General features: G+C 43.6%; 1 pseudogene; it reads left to right on the top strand.

Annotated features, from left to right (window-relative positions):
• The window catches only part of LOC132321601 (ATPase family AAA domain-containing protein 2-like), a 240,395-nt pseudogene that overhangs the window by 163,598 nt on the left and 53,782 nt on the right, over positions 1–23,015 (top strand).

The following is a 23,015-nucleotide window of genomic DNA, read 5'->3' as shown; positions in this document are numbered from 1 at the left end:
CGCTTCAGGGGCAAATGCTAACCATACCCTTTGAAAGCTTTACTGTGTTGTATGGGCTAAAAATTGTCGGAAATAGTTCTTCACAGGGAAGAGTTCTCAATCAAAACTGCTTTAAAGTCAAACTTAAAAAGATTACCACCCTATGAACAGCTGAGCTGATTAAATAGCTTGCTGATGCTGAGAGAGAGAGAGAGAGAGATACCTTTCTCTCCTTCCCTCACCACCAGAGTTCCAGTCCCTCTCTTGCATATGCTGCACCCTTCCACATATCGATTTCATCCATTAGCCCAGCAGGAAGCCATTGACTTTTCTGCTGAACAGTGATTGTTCTCTGCCAGGTGAGCTGAACTGGCTCATGAAGGCTCCAGAGACTGCTAAGTTGGCACAAGGTAATGGGCAGTACCGTCACCTCCCTCCTTTCGGGGCAGCAGGCTGTTATGGCGGCACGGTTAGTGTTCTAGGTGTGCAGCCTCAACTACTGTGTTAATACCATGGTGTGAATATCAGACAAAGCATGAAGCAGTCATCAAGCAACAAAGGAAAACACTTAAGAACGCAAGCACTAAAATACAGCCACTGTTGCTTTGCCTTCTTTCAGAAGAGAGGAACTCCTAGGTCCCTCCTTCACGTCCGTTGAATCCTGTCAAAATTGCATTGTAAGCTTAACAGCTTCCCTACCTGAGAGAATCTCCCGCACAGCTAAACAAACAAAACAAATATACAGGTATTAACTGTATGTGAACAAATATATGTATATAAAAAAAAAATTAATTCAGTAGCTAATAGTAAGTTTTTCTTCACCTTTCTTGTGTAGACTGAACAGCCCACAAGTAGCAACAATTGCGAGGATCATTCTCAGGCTCTTGAAAAGTAACAGCATAGACAGGAATCCTTCTTCCTTCAAGCTGAGAGTGGTGCCTACAGGTTAAATCACATTATTAACATACTTAAGCCTTTCAACATATGCCCTAATTGCAGGAACTTCTTCTGAAAAATAATTTTTAAAATCTGTTTCGTCAAAATACACACATTTCCTGCTTTCACTGAATACTACTGATAGAACAAACTGTCGTATGGAAACCAGCTCTATCACATCCTAACTGCTTGGCATAACCCAAAGAAGCGTGCTTTCCACAATTCCTCAATCCACAGGCACAATATGGAAAACGATCCTAGTCCATTGGGGAGAAGGCGGTCCCATTTAGTCCATGTATGACTTAACAGTTATTTCAGAAGAGGATTTCTAAACCTTCCAAGACTATACTCAGAATTTCAGTCCCCGAAAAAGTTCTCTTTGAATTAACATACTTCCTTAAGCAAAAAATTGAGAGCCCTGCACCTCCAGGCATGGCCAAGTGTAAAGGCCTACTTACTCCCTCTGCAAAGTTTTCATATTCCATAGTGACAGGTAGCCGTCTGAAAAACCCACAGCGAGCTGATTGCTTCTGCTTATGTAGCACAGGGTTGATACTGCTGTTCCTGAAGGATTTTGTAATTCCAAACAGAGATGTCTCCCTTCTCCGGCCACAGTTTCTCTTCTTTGTGCAACTTCAGCAGGAATTCCAGTGACAGCTTCCAGACCTAGACACCCAACACCACGCAATAATGAATGCGTTATGCCACTGAGGTTGCATTTTAAACACTGACGTGACAAGGTGTATAACCTAATTCTACCGTCCCAGGCAAAATACCCCTTTATGCAACACTGGTTTTGCCATTTCCATTTTGTACGTTTTCAAAGAACGCAACAACTCTCTGATCGGAAAGTTGTTCTCACTCGTCGTTCAAAACCAGGTAAAAGTGTAGCCTTCATAGACAAATTCTTCTTGGACTCTGTAAATCAGGAGTTTGGGCCTCATGACGAAGCTATTTGAAGTGACATCAGCTCCTGAAGCCACTGTTGTAATAGCCAAAACAGTCCATGCAATCTGAATACAGAAATCAGAGATTTCGTTCATCCAAACGCATGACTTTTGATAAGTCGGGTTGATTTTAAAAAACAAGCCTAAAATTTGCCCCAAGTCAATTAACAGAAGCAGAAGAACATTCCCAAGAAACAGGGCACCTCTGACACAACTTCCTATCAGGCAGCTGCACTGACTCAGATGGGAAAATTCCTACACCTCACTGGCAAGAATCATAGTGACATGGGGATCTTGGTGGGAGGGGGGCATTTATAACATTAGAAGGCGTATTAAGCCACTCCCATTTTTAATCACTTCAGGACTACATGATGTCAAACCGCTGCCTGTAACCAGTAGCCATGAATGTCTGCACACGAGTATCTTCAAAGCGGGATGCATATAGTTTCTTTAAAAGACACAAGATTTCTGACTTTTAAATTCAAGCTTAAAAACGGCAAGCTTACCCGATGCTTCTCTTTCATTCTGAGTGCAAGAACAATCATCCAAACAAAGGTCAACGAGAAGTAGATGACCAACATCTGTAGCCACGGCTGCCACTCCGAAGAACCATCGCAGACTCTGATGTAGGTGCCGAGTGCTCGTACTGGGTCCTCCGTGATTAGTTACAGGTTCTATGGCAGTTACCTGCAGGAAAGCGACAAGTTAATATTTAACTGAATTAACTTCAGCTGAAAAGGTCCATTCTATTATTACAGCTTACCAATTGCCACTCCCTACTTAGAAATAATTAACTCTAAGAATTAAACACAGAAAACCAGGTAGATGCAAGAAACTTCATCCTATTTAAGGGACTTAAGTTAGAAAGACAAAGCTACACCTAGTTCTCCCACAGCCCATCAGCACTGCGATACAGTCTACGCCTTCTTTGCCAAACAGGTATTCGGAGAGATCATGGCTGTAAGTCAGATGAGGCAGCGGTCAAGCTGCATGGTAGACACACCATTTTCCATGGGAATGAAACATTTGTGGAAAGTGTTGAAGGGAGATAGTAGCTTAGCAAAATTTACACGAGTCCTCATTTAGAATAAAAATATCCACCAGATAAAGTCAGAAAAGGTGTAAATGCACACCAGCACTTTTAGGAATGTTAACAGAAATTTTAAAAGCCAGCCTAAAACAACGGCAAAAAGAACAGCAGCTTGTTAGAGAAAGAGCTAACTCCAGCTAAGGAAGAAGCGCACGCTGCTCTTGAACATGTGGAGCAGTCTGCACGCAGCTTTATTACAAGGGGAAGACAGACCTTTCAGCACCTGCAACACGTCCCAGGACTATACGGACTGCTCTAGCAGAGATACAAGCGCACAAAGACTCCGGCACTAAAGCTATACAACAAAAGAACAGAGGCTATGGTTTAGCCTTCTTACAAAAAGCAGCACAACAAAACCAGGAACCTTTACATCAACAGCACAGTTTGACAGGAAAGTAAAACAGAGAAGTGAGCATCACAAGGCAGTCCATTTTTTAATACATTTCCCCCGCCCCCCCACCCCACCCCCCAAGAGGTGGGGAAAAATAACCAAACCCCTAAGCCCCAAAGTTTTCTCCTCTCCCATATCAAGCACTTGCAGGGACTACACTGCCTGGAAATCTACCACAGAATTTACCTTTCATCTTGGTCACGAGAATTCTAATCTTAGAAGTACCTACAGTAATTTGGACAACTTGCGTTTCTGTCAGATTTATAGGAAAGCTAATGAAATTTCCAATCTTCAAAATACTGTACATATCTTGCTGCAGAATTAGCCAAAGGTCAAGTGTTCCTTCTAACTTCTTTTTCTTTTAAGATTTCTTTCATTGTACAACTGGCCCCAAAGGAATCTCTTCCATTTTTGCATACGGTCTTCCAAAAATGTTGCCTGGTTTTAACACTTCAGTTTTCCACGTAGAAGCTCCTGAAACTGCATATTTTTCCACCGCGCTATGCACTGGCTTTTCATATTCTCCCAGACTACTGCCAGCTCATTCTGGGAATGAAGAAAGGATGCTTTTCTCACCTCACTGAATCTGAATGCTACCCTTCTGCCTCATACAAACCAGCAAAATTTGAACCCTCCCATAGTTCTGAAACATACAACCATTAGAAACCAATTCAATATAATGAATGTTTTAAATTCAGATTTGCTTTTACTAGAATCCAGTTCAAATAATACTCCATTAACTCTTTCAGTTGTCTGCGGCATTTCACCTGTATATCCAGAGGGCAATTAGAGAGCACAGAATCACAGAACCATTAAGGCTGGAAAAGACCCGTGAGATCATCAAGTCCAACCATCAACCCAACACCACCATGCCCAGTAAACCATGTCCCAAAGTGCCACGTCTACACGTTTTTTGAACACCTCCAGTGATGGTCACTCCACCACCTCCCTGCATAGCCTCTTCCAATGTTTGACCACTCTCTCAGTAACAAAATTTTTCCTAATATCCAGTCTAAACCTCCCCTGGCGCAACTTGAGGCCGTTTCCTCTCGTTCTATTGCTAGATACATGGGAGAAGAGACCAAGGAAAAAAAAAGGAAAAAAAAAGAAAAAAAAAAATTATGCCTAAATTCTTTCTCAGCTTGTGAGTTTGGGTTTTTTAACTCATTCCTTTGCTCTCTGAATGACTACACATCTACTCTTACACTAAAAGGCAGTCATACAGTCACTATAAATACCCTGTATTAATACACTAATGGCTTGACACCTTGGACCAGAGTTGCTCAAAGTTAGGGTTAACCTGTAGAACTTAGTTGTCCACTGAAGATATACCCACACGGAAAACAGTCCAGAAATTAAGGTGCTCATCAAAGCCTTAAAACAGTAACAACAAAAACTGCAGAACGTGATGTTAAGACTAGGTCTGCAGTTTAGTTTTAAAAATAATCATTACGGAAATCAGAGAAACGTTCAGGCAGATTAAAAACGCATGTTACGTAATGTATAATTTGGAAGTATGAGTTACAGAATAAATTCAAAGCATAGGCACAGTGGCCAAGGGCAAGTTTTATCTACTTGTTTTTGCTAACCCTTACTCCCACTCACAACTTAGAAGTTAACAGTCCGACTAGCAATACCTGTGGCCTGGCTATGCTGATCTAACTAAGCTAATAGCAAAAAGATAGGAAGCAAAATGAAAGCAACAGGCCAAACATGCTTGTCATCAAGAGCGTTGAGGGCATAAGAGCAGAACTTCAGGTAAGCTTTGGCTTTATTCCAAAATCCATAACCTTTATCACACAACAGCCAACTTTTCCCCCCGAGGCTTCTTCGTATTTTCTCCTGAACCATTGTCTTGCGGTATAGAAGAACTCCCCAATACAACGGGCAGGTCTAACTACATTCTATTTCAAATCACTTTGCTAGACACAGATTCGGTATGTGACGTGATCCTTCTTAACCTTTCCTTTTCCTATTCCCTGCTTACGTAGATCAAAGAAATAAAACTTAAGAAAGCTATGACCTTTTTCACAAACATAGTTTACTTGCTGATTATACGCTGATGTCAGCACACAGCTTGTCCTTCCACCTCAAACTCTAAGATTTATCAAGATGATAGGCAAACTAACACAGCGGAGCACCAACCCAACTCATATCTTTAGAAATTACCACAATACAAATGCTTACTGCTAGTAATCACGCTGTAGCACTACAAACAAACAAAACTCCCTCCAGCTGTATTCTAGGAGGTTAAACCAAATCATGTTATGGAAAGCTGAGTATCAGAAAAGTATTTATTTGTGGCAGATTCTAAGGTGAGAAAAATACAGGGAATCTGGGTTTTCTATTAACTGATGCTGATTCTTGTTTACATTAAGACAATGAGACTAGGGGACATTACGACACTTGAGTTTATGGGTTACAGAAGACAGAAAAAAATGAGTAACATCACACCAGTGCATCCCACCTACACAAACACAATATTCAATGAGCAGAGATTCAAGGACTTCAGACTGAAAGTCAATCTTTCAACAGTCTGTCAGATACCTCACTCAAGGCTCGTTTTTCCTACTTAAGTCAACACAAAAATGTGTTCTGCTCTGAAGTCAGACCTGCTTGCTAGCCTGAGATTCAAGGGAATGTGTCTCAGTCATTTACAGCACAACTGTGGAAGTTTGAGGTATTTTAAAGACATTATTTCTAACAGAAATTAACCGTTTAGGAAACGCATGCTACGGACGCTTGAGAGTGGGGTTTTTTCCTTTCTCACTCTGGCCAGGAAAAGGTATTTTTCAATGCCTTTTTATGGAAGCGGAGAATTAGGTAACTATGTGCTCTACAATAAAACCAGGAAATTTGGTTTACTCTCAGTAGACTCAGAAGATAATGGTACCGTTATGCCAAAGATTTTACATCAAGGCTCTCTCGACTGCATTCTCTGAAGTGACAGTACGTTAATGCAATACAGAACAAAACACCTCCTACAAAGAGGCGCTCCAAAGCTTTTCCTGAAGCAGGATTATGCAGCACCTAACAACATAAAAGCTTCCTTTCGCCGCTTAAAAAGTACGTACCCTTCCTGGAAGAACAACTGCTTTAACCACTCTCGATATTCCAAGGTCGTACAGACAGAGAACACTTCCCGCTGCTTCTTCCAACCCAACCAGTAGTCCAGTTCTTCTCTGCCAGGAAAACTCCTTTACCACACGAACAGTGGGATGCCATTTATTTACTCCACTGAAACGATATGCAGAGCGCCGCTCTCCTGTCACAGAGTTCACCACCTCCAGTTGAGGACCACACGCCAACCATGCTAGGCCATTTCTCCCTGTAAGAGAAAAGAAAGCCGACTAAAGCAAATTTCCAACACAAGACTCAAAACATCTGAAAAAAGTCACAGTCACTGCCCCTTTCCTTCAATAAAAGGCCCTAACGGAGGAAGACCGACTTCCCTAATTCTGGTCGGTTCTCTAAAATCACCCATAGAAATCCTCAAGCAACACATCTTAACATCAACCACCTTTTTATTTTGCATTTGTACTTGTCATTCCTGCACTGAAGAATTTTGATCGTTTGGGATAAAGATTACAATATATTGATCTATAGTCTTTATACCATAGTCGGCTTGGTTTTGCTAGAAATCACCTACATACAGACGGGAATACAAGTCTTAAAGCATACTTCAAACATAACAAATCTAAGCCAATTCATTTTTAGTTTATAAATTTCACTTGACGCGTGCCTACTTTGGGCAGGGATTTGGACTTCAGCAAGAAATTGTCTTAAAACGGGCACTGCGTTAGTAAATTTAAACTTTTACACGTGCCGATCACAGAAAGAATTTAAGACATTTGCTCCACTGAACTGCTTCAAACTCGAAGGAAGTATTAACTCCGTTACTGCATTGACAGTTAGGCAGATAGATTCTACCTGGTCTTGACAGAAGCCTCGACATCCAGCTCGGCACCCAGCTCTGCTTTCAGATCACCTGGAAAGTCAACTACCTAATCTGCTTAGCCACTTCCAGCAGCTCTCGCTGCCTACTCATCTGCATCCTATTAAATACTTTGGAAATACGGCTGCAGCGCTTAACAGTGCTGCCCTCTTCCTTCTGTTTTTATTCAGACTAGAAAAGAAAAAGCAGGGGCTTTTGCCGCTGTAACATTGTGGGAGAACTATTTCTGCGTGTGATGTTATGACGGTCATAGAGCTTGAGCTGGTGCAAATAAATACGGCCCGAACCACACTATTACTTTTTGGGAAACTGCCTTGTATTTAAGCAGAAATTGAGGAGGGCTCACTGACTCAGCAGGTTTAAGTAAATTATTCTAATTTACTTAATTACATTAATCTAATTTACTTAATTACATTAATCTAATGCACAAGATCAGTGCACGTGGTTGTAATTTCAAAGTTTAACTATACTAGTGTTTTAATATTAGCATTTTCAATCGTTACAACATCCTTTTTGTTCTCTCCAAACTTGATGCATCTTAACAGCGCCAACCTGACACAGTTGATACTATGACCCTATGCTTCAGGTAACCTCCAGGCCGTAACAGCTTTATACCACCACCAAATTTAAGGGAAAATGCTCACCTCTAGAAAGCTTCCCGCACAGCACAGAATCTAGGGGTATGCCATCTTCCCCAAGTGCCTGAAGAGTCACCTCTGGAAACTGCAGCAGACTGCTCGTTGCCCGAGCCGTTAGCTCTCCCATTCTTCACTCTAAATAAAGAAAACAATGCAAAAATAGACTCATGTCAGCCATAAATAGTTTTGAGCTTGACAGAAGTTTGCCATATTTTACTCCTGCAGAAAGAGGATTTTGTGAGCGAGTTAGCCGGTGATTTAGTGAGTACCACTGGGTCATTTCTTTCCCACTTAGGCAGAAAACCTCCCCCAAATGTTTTAGGCAAAACCCCTACATTTAATCCAAAACCAAAGTTTTAGTCTCAAAAGCCACTAGCACAACAGAGACTGTCTGTATCAGAATTCTGGAGTCAGGCTTACTTCACACAAGTGCACCCTACACATTGTCTTGCAGAGGTTGTGCGGATGCTCCACAAGCTCTCCGAGAAGCACAGATCTACAGCAGAAGGTGAGAAGAAGAAAGAATTTTAGCTCTCTAGCCCAACAGCCCCCAACAGCTAAGATCCTGTATCTGATGCAGACCGTAGCCTTGATTTCCCTTTAAATGAGAAAACAAACAAAACCAACACAGATCGGAATTTGACACTTCAGCCAGTTTACCCAGCTACCTCCTATGGTTATTCTCTAACACAACTATACTGCCATTCAAGAGTTGCAGTCCCTGCCTAACGTGGCTAAGCTAGCAAAAGTTCCTAAAGCCAGTTCTGAAATTGCGCTCTTTTTTACATTGCTTGTTCTACCTGGGCAGACGGATGGAGGTGCCAAGTGTCTCAGTACAGAACACACGCGCAGCCTTCCAGCACAGGGAGACAGTAGTTAACAAGGCATTTCCAGTGTACCACACCGCTCGCCCCTCTCAGCACAAGTTCCGGAATCACAACAAAGAGGATTCCAATCCCTGGAACCCACGTGGCCCAACCCCCCCGCTCAAGCAGGGTCACCTAGAGCAGGCTGCCCAGCACTGTGACCACACAGCTTTTGAATAGCTCATTCTGAAACGTACTTTTACGAGCAGCAGACAGCTCCAGACCCGGAGTCACCTTCCTTCATTAAGGAAGAAGTCAAGCACTTTTGTTTAAGGTATGATGCGTGCTTCGTGCAAAAATCAAGAGACCCCCACAAAACGCGCTGGATTCCTGTAAAGCTGTGCTCTCCCCATTAAACCCAGCCCTCTTGCCGTGATCGCCGCTCTACGCAGATAGCGAATTTCCTGACGCCTCCCTTTGGCAGTTACCCATGTTGAAGCAAAGAAACGTTTCGCGAAGAGCAACTGGGAGGGGAGCAGCATACGGCCTTTCAATGAAGGTGTGCCTTGAACAATTTATTAAGCAAGTCACCATCAGACCCCGTCTTTCCCAGAGCAGCCTGTCACGCACTCCTTGGCTCTTACACACCACAGCCTCCTACTGAAATGCTTCTGTCTGGCTAAATAAGTCACGTTGAGATCGGTTGCTTTCAGAAACATGCCCCAAATTAAAAGCAGTATTACCCTTTTTTAAGAAAAAGAACAAAGAACGCGTCTGCCCCATGTTCTAGGGTGTTTATCTCATGGCTGGTTTTACAGGGAATATCTTTGGTTCTCCCTGTCAAGGACTTTGAAACGACACAAGCCTGAGCTGCTTCGACATGGCTCGGTGCATTCACTGGCATCTCTTATTTCCGTAATAATTTCTTGTAACGACAAAATGAAGACCACAAACTACAATGTAGTTAGAAGTAGACAGCATATTCTGTCAGCTGAACTCATGAGAGATTTGATATTACATTGTGGACCCCTAACCAAGGGCTACGTTATTGCCAGTTTACCCAGGCTTAAAAGCCCCTGGAAGGTCTTGTCGGGGCCTTGCTGGCAGAGAGGTGTGTGAGTAACAAATCTTAAAGATGACAAGAAGGGGAAAACATCAGACCACAGGTTAAGGTATCTGGCTACAGTGCCTGTTACTGGGAAACTCGCCTGAGCCACGGCGGCATACTGGTGCTCCCACTCCTTCCGGGCTTCCTCCAGCCGGGACTCCCTCGTTGCCCGTGTGCTCCGGATCCGCCGCTCATGCTCAGCCAGCAAAAACCGCACCTCTTCTGAACAGCTTTAACCAGGGTATCTACGTGTAAGATAGCAAACCCCGTGAGGAACGAGGACCAGCACCGTGGCAGCCACGCAGCGTGTTCACAGTTGTTCCAAATGTTCTCTGCCACCCACTTTGTAAGAAATCCACCGGTGGACCTACCTCAGCTGCATTCCCACCACACTTCCTCGATGTTACAGATTACCAAAGATGCCTCCTGATAACGTTTGGGGAAGTCAAAATCTACTTGCTATTTATGCTGAAATACGTACGTGTTTCGTCGGCTGTTGGTGGCCCTGTGCTCCCGAGCCCAGCCAGACTGGACAACACTTTCTTATTTTCAGCCTTCAGGTCTCTTATAAGCTTCTCCCCGGGACTTGCATTTACCACTGCTTTGTGGTAATATGAAAATACATAAAAGACAAAACAGAAGCCGGTACCCAGATAATCCCAGCAAACAGCAAGATTTCCTGTCAAAAATTACTCTTCTTTTTTTTTCTCTCCCCCCCCCCCCGCCCCCTTCTTTTGTTCTTTTCCGTGTTCAGAAATATCCCATGTAGCGAAAAGGTCTCACGGCCACTTTGCTCCTCGGGTGGAAGCATCTGATGCCCCCTCCTGTACTGTTACCAGCAATCACAGCCTGGTTTGGTTTTGCCCCTGCCAGCCCAGGAAAAACCTTCTCTTCTCCAGCTAACCCTAACCGGCAGCAACGTAGCCATAGCTGCTGTGCCTCCAGTATGCGGGGCAATGTGGAATGGGATACCTGAAAACCAGCCCTCATCCACTGTAACTGTGGGTACGCCAGGTAGGCAGACAAATCCCCTGCAGAGACAAGTCCACCTGCCCCGGCATGGAGCTGGCTCAGGCGTGGGGAGTTTGTTGGTCTGCGTTCATCGGCACGTGAAAGCAATTCAGCTCTTTGCAGGACTGAACTGGTGCTGGAAACATTAAATCTTCTGCTCCTGATATCTCCTAACAGCCAGGCTGCTGCGGCTACGAGCTTGCAGAGCCACGATCCATCCGCTTTGGGATAAGAGACATGTAAGTGCCTGACCTCTTTTTATGGGAGCTGGAATAAGAAGGAATTAGTGCTGGAGTCCCAGAGAAAGCCTGACTGAAAGGACTGCAAAGAGAGCGGTTTTCAGTGCTGAGCCCCAGAAAGGGCAGGAGCAGAGCAAAGGGGAGGAGAGAGGGAACCCTCTCCTCCAGAAGGAGCCGACGGACTGGGAAAGTGGCCGGGGAGCGAGCGGCTCCTGGGCAGGAAGGAATAGCTCTGCGTGGCACTATCGCTGGGATCTGGGATTGGGAAACAGAGACGACAAACGCCTGGCAGCAGGGATCATCTGTATGTTCTATGTTTCAGCCATGTTTGGTCTGTGGGACCCCAAACTACAGCTTAGTTTTAGAGGTGCTGGGAGAGAAAGGGAAGGAAAGATGCTGAATTAAGTCACACCTGTGAGAGAGACCCAGAATTCTCAGGAAAAAGAGTTACCGCTGTCATACAACGTAGTTGTGAAAATATATGCCGTTCGTTAATAAGAATACAGAATAAGCTCTTCATATGCTGCCCTTGCTTACTGACAGATTCACTCTTTCTTCATCCTGAGCTGTCAATCACTTTGAACTGGTATCTTTTGTCGTTTTGCCCAGCACCTGGCTGCAATTTGCACCAAGACCAGAGAGGGAAAAATTACGGAAGTGTACCTTTCAGCATATCGTAAAGTTGACAGAGTTTCTTCATAACAGACGTCTGCTGGACTCACGTCCGCAATCTGTAAGCATATGAAAAGTATGAACTGACATTACATTTTGAAGGAGGCGTTTTGAAAGAGCTGTCAACACTACCAAAAATCAGATAAGCATTAACATGGAAAAATCAACCATTAAGGTCCTTAAACATAAAAGGAGAACCCTAGCATCTTCGCAATCTGGCTATAACTTAACTCTTTTTAACACTTTCACAAGAAATGAGACAGACAGACCGACAGACCGACAGACCGAAAGATGAGAGGATACAGGTGGCTTTTGCAAAAATTAATACTGGAGGCACTTGAATCCTGGTAACTCTGGCTTACGCTAGCATCAACGCAAAAAACCAACCTCGCAAAACCACTTTGATGGTATTTGTACAAGTAACAGTTGAAGAATCTGTCCTTAAATTTGTTCAAAACATCTTTGGTGAATTACGGGAGTTAGCATTTGAAGAAGCTCAAGTAAACTGTTTTAGGACTACCAGCATTTACAGGCAACGTTTTCACATGGGCACATTTTCTATTTGTATCCTTCCATCTTTCACTTGATAGTACTTTCTTTAACAAAAATACCTCTTCAAAGATGCTGGAGGATACAGTTAATTCACCTGAGACAAAGAAGAACCTATGGGAGCTGCATCTTATTTAGGAATGCAATATCTGGTGCGCAGCACAAACAATAATCTCAGCATTCAGGAAACAAAGTAGCTGTTTCGTAATACTGCCTAGTTTTATGTAAAGAACATGGCTTTTCTATAAAACACGTGCTTATGAGTTATCTAGCTAGATTTATCTGCATTTAGATACATTTTTACAAATATGCCAAAAACTCTTTCAGCAGAAATGGGGTTTGTATCTCTAATGGAGAGAGCGAGCGAGCGAGCGAGCGAGATTTTGTGCCAGCCACATTTCTGCTCTGAAAACAGAAGTGCTCTCCATTTGAGTAGTGCGTTTAACAGTGGCAAGAAACTTTTGACCAGCAGAAGGGTTCTCACCTTTATGTTGCATAGAAAGCAAACAGTTAAGTTTGAAGCTACACCCACTTTCACCAACGTTCGAGCCATGCAATTCTATTTCAACAGGTAAACTAGGTTATAAATTCAAGAATCAGTTTACCATGATGGGCCCTGCTGTTTCCTCAGGACCGAGTCCCTGCATGGGATATGCAGCACCTTCTTTTCCGTAGCAACCTCGGCCAGAGTGCTAAGGGAAAATAAAGTGAAAAGATGTGAACGATATAAGCGTTAACTATCAAAATCAAATTGGGGGGCGGGGGGGGGGGGGTGTGGGAGGGGGGCACGGAGGGGGAAAGCTACCAGATTAGAAACTTCAGTATATTCATGCTTATGTACATGCTTCACTATATTTGTGCTTACGTACATGCTTCACTATATTTGTGCTTATGTACATCTCAGGCTTTATTCATTGATTAACCATGCAGCAAAGAATCCTGAATGGAGGGAAGATTTTTTTCATATCTAGAAATTTATTTTTTACTTCACAGGAAAGGATTAAAAAAAAAAAAACCCAAAAAACCTGATGACAGTTCTTAATGTGGTTAGACTTAGATTTACACGTGTTCCTGCCTTCAATCTGTCTCTTCCCAGTCCTGAGGATTTTTGCCTTTTGCTTCCTGCCAAGCCCACCAGATTTATAACTGACCGTTTGGTGATTGCTTCAGTCGAGAAAAATCTGTTAAAATATGGTATCAACACAGCAGGAACAATTACCAAATCAATTGCTCAGACATTATTAAGTAAGATACAGAAAACGATACTCTGCAGAAACTCAGAGGAAATATCTTGGGATAGTTACCGGTATTGGAACACCTTCTATGTGCAGAATTGCTTTAAATATGAGAACTGCAAAGGTGTGCCTGAAAAGAAATGACCTCCCGTCTCTCGGGATTAAGCAACAGGCAATACCGCTCATCCCCTGCACCCGCAGAAAGGGAGTATGGAAACACCCCTGGCTCCCAACCTCCCCTGGCTGCAAAGAAGACGTCTCCCTCCTCTTCCCCTTCCAGATGAGCCCAGGACTGGCCCTGCCTGCCAGGGCTGAGCAGCTTTTGGAGCTGCCTGCGCGAGCAGCCGTGGGGTGCTGAGCTCGCTCGTGCTGCCGAGATGGGTCGTGCACGTCCGGGCCAGCCGGACCCCCCTCCTCCTCAGCCGGCCCCAGCCCAGGGTTGTCCTGTGTAAGCTGCCCTGCAGACACCTCTCTGCCTCTGTCGACAGGGGACTTCAACAAAGCCTGTAGTTCTGGTATCTGTCTACCAAGGGGAAAAACTGGGGGAGCGATGGCAGGAGCAAGGCCCCTTTTCCAGAGCGGAGCCGCGAGCAGTCGTCTCCCCCGACACGGCTGCTCTGAGATGGTTCGGCCATGCGTCAGCAGCAGCACCACGGTCACCCAGCAGCCCTCCGCCTGGCCCCGGGCACACACAGCGAGGACAGCACGATTCGGGCCTTGTGACCCTCTGGGGTCATGTCTTTGCAGCTGCCCCACTGCGGCGTTCCCTTAGGCGGGCTCGGGGAGGTGCCACAGACTGCCCCACACTTGTGCCGCGCTGTATGACCTTGCTCGCTATAGGGCCGCTTGTTGTACTGAGGCCAGGAGTTCTGCGTTTCGCTAACGGGCAAGCAGCAGCTACCACAGATAAACAGTGACCGTAGGTTATTTCGGGACACCAGTGAGAGATTTTCCAAGACCACTTGTCATGTTTGGGACATAGAGGATCTTAAAGACGGAGTCCATCTGCAAACAGGCAGTGGTTTAGGACGTCTCTGCCTTTGGTGATCCTCACTCCGAGAGCAGCAGTGGTGGACAGGGTGCGAGCGCCAAAAAGGTGGGCTGGCGAGGCTGACCCTGCAGCCCAGGGTGAGGAAACCCAACATGCTCTCATCTGCTCGCTGTCCTGGAGGTGGCAATAAACAATGGTGGGTCTAGGTAAAACAGAGCCACCCTGGCTTTCGTGTCTGCAAAAACTTCCACGAGTTCATTTTATGGTGCATCTAACAGGACTAAATTCATTAAGAGGGCTAAACAGCTACACTGAACAGAGGAAACAGTGCCCACACACTACACCTGTTTGAATCGCATGGTGACGACCACGTGAGACCGACTGCTGGTGGCAGTCGTAGCCGTTGTTCTCACCTTACTCCCTTGTTCCTCTCGATCTGCGCGTAATTACGACAAGGCACCACCTTCAAACTGTCCACATAACGACCTTGCTGCTGGTCTTCTCTAATCCTGCGCCCACCAGGTTCCTGGTTTTAGACAGCAAGTCCATTACCTGGGGAGAGATATTTATAGTCAAAATTTCTCACTAAAATAAGAAAAAATATTGTTAGACTTCGTAAGGATAGAACAAAAATTAAGAGAGAGTACGGCTGAGCATGGGGTAGTTATTCTGGCTTTACCATGTTTAGAAACTCATTCCCAGAGTGTTCCACTTTCCAGGTGAATTCCGCTTACGTTGAAAGCTTACATCTGCAGACTTAAGGTGCTTGCAAAATTCAGGATAAAGGCGGTATTTCCCTCTGCTTCTCCTATCGTCATTAGATGAGGAGTTTAAACAAGCTGATTCCATGAGCTGCGAAAACTAATGAAGTTTGTTTTCCTGAGCATTCATTTTTTTCCGATCTCTGCTGCCCGCTGCATCAAATTGGTCTGAAATTGGCCACATGGCTCAAAACCAATGAGGAGGAAGGTACAGGGCAAAGTAGTTCACAAACAAGTGGCAAATTGTATAAACCTTAGAAGAAAAGCTAAACGTTCAACCCTCTGAGACATATACTATCTCCCAAATCCCCGCCCGGCTTAAGAGAAACAGATTACCCATTTTCAGTTAGGAATGAGTCCTGTGTCTGCCAACATAAGAGGCGAACAAGAAGAGGAGCATGGGGAAAGAAAGTAAATAAAAATGCTGACTTTCTTCTTAACCCTTTTTTTCTTCAAAAAGGAGCAAAATACAGAAGGGAGAAAAATAATAAAAAATAAAGAAGCGCTGGGTGCATGGGGGATTTCTCCTCAAAACTTGCACACCGGGTTAAAATCATGACAGGTATTCAAAACAGTTAACAAAGTTAGTTACGCCTACTGGTGCTACCCCTTAATTAACTATTGGTTAATAGTTTTCTTCATCTTATAGTTACAGTTCTCTTTTAATTCACCACATATGCTCAGAGAGTAGGGGGCTTAATTGGGTTGGGGCTTTTCTAGCTAGGAGGTGTGTTCCTTAGCATTAGAATGAGATTATAATGAGACGAGTTAACTCTAGGGCACTATTTTGGCAGTCCATTCTATTTTTCTAAGATATGTCCTTGTGCTAATCGTTATTGCTAGTTAGCAGAGAGTCAGTGAAGACAGTCTTTATCTCTAATACGTCTAAGTGCCAGGCGCAGTTGTTACGAAGCATCTTCTTTACATTGTTCTAATTCTTCTTACTTGCTTTTAATACTTATTTTTCAAGAAGTCCTGTAACATTCTCCCCTTTTCTGTCCCCTAAGCAAATTCTTTGGCTTTTAAAAGTGGTTTGTTATGTTTCATCATTATTTTTAGTGTCCACACTTGTCCAGTAAGTTCCTTGAGTTTACACCAAAGGGTAAGATTTACTATTGTTAATGTTGTCACAGCTATCAGTAACACCAATATCGGGTGGGTCATTATGTTTAAGATTTTGGTAGCTGACGGGGAATAACCCCTAAACACATCCCATCTGCATCATGATGGACAGTAATTAAAGTCTTTATTCCACTTTCTTCAACTTGTTTTAACAAACTTTTAAAATTTTCATGATGCAATAGTTTTCTTATTAGAGTGAGATTCATTCCAATAGGGGTAGGCTTTTAAAATCAAAAGAATTTGCTTAGGGGAAAGAAAAGAGGGGAATGTTACAGGACGTCTTGAAAAACAAGGGTTAAAAGCAAGTACGAAGAATGTAAAGAAGATGCTTCATAACAACTGCACCTGGCATTTAGACATATTAGAGATACAGACTGTCTTCTCTAACTCTCTGCTAACTAGCAATAACGATTAGCACAAGGACGAATCGTAGAAAAATACAATGGACTGCCAAAATAGTGCCCTAGAGTTAACCTGTCTCATTATAATCTCATTCTAATGCTAAGGAACACACCTCCTAGCGAGAAAAGCCCCAACACATTTAAGGCCCCTACTCTCTGTGCATGCGTGGCGAATTAAAAGAGAACTGTAACTTTAAGATGAAGTAAGAAAAGTATTAACCAAGAGTTAATTAAGGGGTAGAACCAGGAGGCGTAACTAACTTTGTTAACCGTTTTAAATACCTGTCATGATTTTAACCCGGTGTGCATGTTAGGAGGAGAAATCCCCCTTGCACCCGGCGCCACCATAAACATGCCTGTTTATAACTCTGTGTGAGTTGTGAAGTTTGTTTCCGCGTGTCACTGCCCACTCGAAGGCCCTCGCACAGCACCGTTGTCTTCGCCAGGACGCGTATCCCAGCGACCAGGGTGAGTCTCCGTCCCCGTCCTCAGGGATACCTGAATTCCGTTGCTATAATCTGGTTCCAGTCACAGCGATTTCCCCCCTTTTGAGACTTATGGATATGTCCTCTAGCAGAGGACAAGGTTTTCAGTGCGATTTCTGTATTTGATACCCAAGGGAATTTTTTCCCTCTGCGAGGGTTTCTGTGCAGGCACGTGCATGAAACACGGGTGTTTCTCTGTGCCCTAACTGGGACTGGTGACAGCCGGGTGGGTGGGAACGTGTGCAGTCAGGGAAGGAACTTCACTCTGTTCACAAAATTGTAAACGCAGATTCAAGTTCTACGGTCAAAACAGAGCAATAGTTAACCTCTACTGTAGCCTGAAAGTCTGCACTGTATCCTCTGAGTGTCCCTGACAGAGGCATTTCCAACCTAGTGTAATTTGTACTTGTTCAAAACAAAGTCCAAACCTATTGCAGCTTAAGAGTGCCTGTGTGGTTAGTGAGAAGAAACTAAAATAACCAAACCCGCTTGAGATCAACTTATTGTTCCGGAGTATCTCAGAGAGGGACCCTTGTCAAATGCTCACAAGTCCTTAAAAGTCGAAGGGGTAAGGAAGCTGTCAATTTGCTGCTAAAAAAGCATTTAAAAAAATATTTCAGTTTATTTGAGAAGGAAGCATCACTACAGGAAACTGTTTTTCAGTGTAGTTTGTAAATTAATCAGTTAATATCTCATCATTTATAAATGCACAGGGCTATACTTTATGAACACAGTATAGTTGCCTGTCAAAATAAAGCACGGGTATATCAGCCCTGAAACATGAACTCTGCCCCTCCTGTCAGTAAGTTTAAAAATGCCAAACTCACTGTACCCCACAAAACCCAAATAAAAACACCAATCCAAAACATCAGCCATTAAAGTAACCCACCACTTTGCCTAGAAAAAAATAAACTGCTGAAGTTATTGAAATGAAGGTGTTTACCACGACAGAGTAGCCCATAAAGACTGAGAAAACGGGTTTCTTGTATTTTATTAGACCACAGGCCATACTATCCCAGTTTGTTTGGGAATTGTGAAAACTTAATATTATTCTCCATGCTATCAGACCAAAACCCATTTCTAATGATGATGTAAACATGGATTCAGAGCACAATCCTGTAATAGTTTTCTCCACTGCAACCACACTCCTCCCTCCCAGCTACCTACTGGAACAGCTTGCAGGAATGAAGTCCTCAGGCCACTGGTTAGTAATGGACTGCAGTGTTTAGTGAGAACTAATGCTGAAGGGCAGTTTTTCCACAAGTAAAAAGGGTAACTCTTATCTTGCTCCTTTTCCAGTATATTGAATTACATTACGCCACAAGCAGCAGCAGTTAAGCTTACACTAGTAAAACATTATCAGAAAGACACATCGCTGCTCATTATGTCTGAAGTTGTTCAAAAACGTAGAAGAACATTTCACCGTGTAAACTGAACAGCTCTCCTCAAGAGGCCACTAAATCGATCAGCAGACAGATTAAAACCCCTCCTGGGAAAAAGCTCCTGTCCTTTATTCCCTCCTGTGGTGGAAGAATTCAAGGGAGCAGTTTTAGCAGTCTCGGGGGGGAAAAAATACCTACATGCAGAAGAGGATTCCTCACTCCAGTTAATCCTTCCTTCTCCATATATTTAGGAAAGCACATACAACATTTCTGTATTACCAGCTCAACAGTTCTTGAAGATGTGCCTTTGGAGAGGAGCACCCAGATCTGGAAACAGACACCTTCTTTCCATTGCAAGTCTTACCATAAGACCCACCCTTCCGTCTTTTCAGAACATTTTGCACCCAGTTCTGTTAAAAAGGAAGCCTGATCAAGTACTTTGAAGCTTCATGCACCGTATGCCACTCTTTTTTACATGTGGGAAAGACAGGCCTATGTTTTTACCACTATCATTTTGTGTTTTTTCAGAAGCCAACAAGAAATTAGGAAAACTCTCAATTGGAGTCTTACATTAAACAGTCCAGTATTGACCAGTAACTGAAACATAACAGTTAATAAACTATTAGTGAGTTCTTGTATTTTTTCAGGAAGCAGTTATGCTCTGGCCTGCAGGCAACAGTCTCCTTTCTTCGAGGAGGTGATAGCACTCCTTTCTACTGAACAGTTACCAAAAGCAGCAAATAGATAATTAATGTGCTATTTAGAATGTTTGCGCAACAACCATCTTCCAGTGATCCAACATTCGTGGGTCTTTTGTTTTTTCCTTTAAATTTCCATGGAATTATATCCTGCCAGTCCCTCCAGTCAGTCACGTTGAAACAACATCTCCATGAAACTTGTATACAACCCCAAGATAATACTGCAGAAGAATTGGGAAAAAAAACCCTAACCAACAAACAAATGTAAAACCCCAGACTCGACAGGCAATGTATTAACTCCCATTTCAAACAGAAGACTAAACAGCAACGAACACAAAGCAAGTGGGAAAGGGGAGGCAAAATAGGAGGAAAAGGCTAATCTCACTGCTGGAGTGCCACATTTAAATTACAGTGGTTTTCTAAAACAGGACAGCAGCATCCCTGTGGCTACCCGCAACCCAAAGCAGGTACAGTCAGAGCAAACCAGAGGGAAATGTTTTTGCCTTGTCTTTTGTCTTTCGTTTACTTTAATTACTATGAATGAACACTAAGTCTTCCCTCCCACTCCAGGACTCTTCCCTTTTTTTTTTTTTTTTTTTGCGACATCTGTGTTAGCTTATGGTAAGATGCTACTTAGAAATGTAATGCAGACGTGCCAGGGAACACACGAGTCTAAAAGAATGAGAACTCTTATTTATGAACATGTGAGTTGTGTTTATGCACATGCTAGTAACCAAAGAGAAAAAACAGCCATGCAATTCAATTGTCCATGTTCCAGAAATGCTTCTATTTTGGCTCTTGCAACCCCCCCGAAATGTCCATAACTTACAGCTAATTAAAATCCTCTGCGAACATTGTCTTAGTTAAATTAATGCAAAATTAACAAAACATATGAAAAACGGTAAACATCCTTTTAAGAGGAAGACGTTTTAACACTGCCTGTCTTTGGCGACTGCCCCTTCACTTTTTTCAGAGGTGGTTCCATTCGAGGAAATTTTTCACAATCTCTCTCTGCCTTCCCTTGGGAAGCTTCAGCTCGTTTTCTGATATTGCCTTTCTTAGGAGATGAAGCCCTATAGGGAGATTTGGACCTTAAAAAAACCACAAGAAACATAAATGAAGTTAATTCAAAACAGTCACTCTTCCCATTTTTTTCCTTCCCAAATTTGGTTTGGTTTTCTTCTCCCTCTCCATATGCTTATGTCAAAGCTTCTTTCAGCTGTTGCCATAATGCTCCTGCAAACTGAAGATCTTGATCACATGTAAAAGGTTCTGCTTACAAGACAGAAGAGCTGCTGCTTTGGTAGTGTGAAAACAAACAGGACGGGTAAGGCTATTTCCACTCCCTTCTAGCACATGAAACTCCCACAGCTATTGATTGGTTTCAGGTGGTGTATCCTGGCCTCTACTGGTACGTGAACACGCACATTTTTCACTACTCCGCAACGACATGGGGTGCAACTCATTTTTGCTGCAGTAAGATGCAAAAAGAGCAAGTCTTAGTGGCTACAGTGCACTATCAAACATCAAGAAAACGCCATTTAGCCTGAAGAGAGTAAAACTCCATTTTAAAATGCCAGCTTAGTCTATTTACCTTCACTACTTATTTAGCAAATTGTACAGGATGCAAAATACTTGTACTGCAATCCTACGTACAGGACTATTTAATCAACACTTCTAGCCAGACATCCTAGCAATATCTTGCACGTACCTCTGGCTCTAACCAAGGATAGTGACCGCATTTCAAGAAAAGTCCTATCTAAAAGCTTCTGAGCTCAGCCTCTTGCACTATGACTCAATGCCATTCCTCTAGGAATATGAGCCTCCTCTCACTCCTCTAGGAATATGAAACTCCTATCACTGCTAATCCCTTGACTCATCCAGTCCACCTAACGATAGAGGGGTGGAGTGGAACTCCTCCCAATTTTTCTCGACAGTCTGCTTCCCCATTACAGACGTGCAAAGCAGTTACCTGGAAAACGAGCACCTGCGCTCCTCTTGAATCTTTTTATATTCCATCAGCTCCTTAGCAAAATCATCTGTAAACTCCTCAGGCTTGGACTTTTTCTCTTCCCTGTTAAAACAAGTTTGACCTTTATTACAATTAGAGTTTGACCTTTCTTACAGGCAGACACCAAGAAACAAAACATGGCCCATATGAGAAAATGTATACTGCATGCAAATGCAGAAGGTGAACATCCAATTTAAGCAAAAACAGTTTAGAATTCCTGCAAGTTTTAGGGAAAGTGTTAGAATGACGTTTGTCTTGGTTTAGTTTTGGATGTTTACCATCTGCAACGCAAAAGCACGGTGGAGAAAACACTGTGTTATTTTTGCTTATGTCACATGCACTTCAGTGTAACTGCAGTCCGATACACCGTTGAAATACAAAAATGAAACCCAATGCAACTTGATTGAGCCAAACACTTACTCCTCTTTAAGTCTCCGTTGTTCTCTGTAAAACTCCTCCCTAGATAAGGGAGGCCAAGAGCCTCCTGGCTTGTATCAGAAACAGAGTGGCCAGCAGGACTAGGGGAGCGATCGTCCCCCTGCACTCGGCACTGCTGAGGCCGCACCTCGAATACTGTGTTCAGGATTGGGCCCCTCACTACAAGAAAGACATTGAGGTGCTGGAGCGCATCCAAAGAAGAGCAACAAAGCTGATGAAGGGTCTGGAGAGCAAGTTCTACGAGGAGCGGCTGAGGGAACGGGATTTGTTTAGTCTGGAGCAAAGGAGGCTCAGGAGAGACCTCATCGCTCTCAACAACTACCTGAAAGGAGGTTGTAGCCAGGTGGGTGTTGGTCTCTTTTCCCACGTAACAAGTGATAGGACGAGAGGACATGGCCTCAAGTTGCACCAGGGGAGGTTTACATTGAATACTAGGAAAAATTGTCTTCACCGAAAGGGTTATCAAGCACTGGAACAGGCTGCCCAGGGAAGTGGTTGAGTCACCATCCCTGGAGGTAGTGAAAAGAGGCGTAGATGTGGCACTTGGGGACAGGGTTTAGTGGTGGACTTGGCAGTGTTAGGTTTGCGGTCGGACTCGATGCTCTTAAAGGTCTTTTCCAACCTAAATGATCCTGTGATTGTATAAAGGAGGTGCTTGTGTCGTTGGGATGGTATTTGCATGAGCCGTTGGTACTGCTGTTGGTAGCCAAGCTGATGACATGCTTGCAGGAGCTGGGGGATTTCCTGGAGGGGGGACAGTGTACCCAGCAGATGGAGGCTGACCAGGTGGAAACTGAGCAGGAAACTGTGGTGGTGGTACCCGCAGCGGAAGAGGAGTGCCTGGGGTGGTGGAGGAAACAAGGGATGGGTCCTGGGTTTTGTTTTGATTTATCTTTAAGAGTTTATAAATGCAATGCACCCTGACAATCGATGTATAACAGACATATACCAAAAGGAAGGACTAACTTGACACGGCAATAATAGCTACAATAGACTCCTCTCTCGCCAGCTGAGAGAAAGCAGCTTGGCCATGCGAGACGACTAAATTGAAGAAATTCAGATTTGCCATAAAATGACAGCGTTGACTTTTCCAATAGTTTGGTCAATCAGTATCAACTGAGTTGTTAAAAAAAGAATGTTGGCGGCTGATTCCTATTGGGAAATCAAGTT

This window comes from Gavia stellata, unplaced genomic scaffold, assembly GCF_030936135.1.
Source record: "Gavia stellata isolate bGavSte3 unplaced genomic scaffold, bGavSte3.hap2 HAP2_SCAFFOLD_52, whole genome shotgun sequence".
Taxonomy (NCBI): Eukaryota; Metazoa; Chordata; class Aves; order Gaviiformes; family Gaviidae; genus Gavia; species Gavia stellata.
The sequence above is the reverse complement of the archived record's forward strand: the minus strand, read 5'-3'. Positions and strand labels throughout refer to the sequence as shown.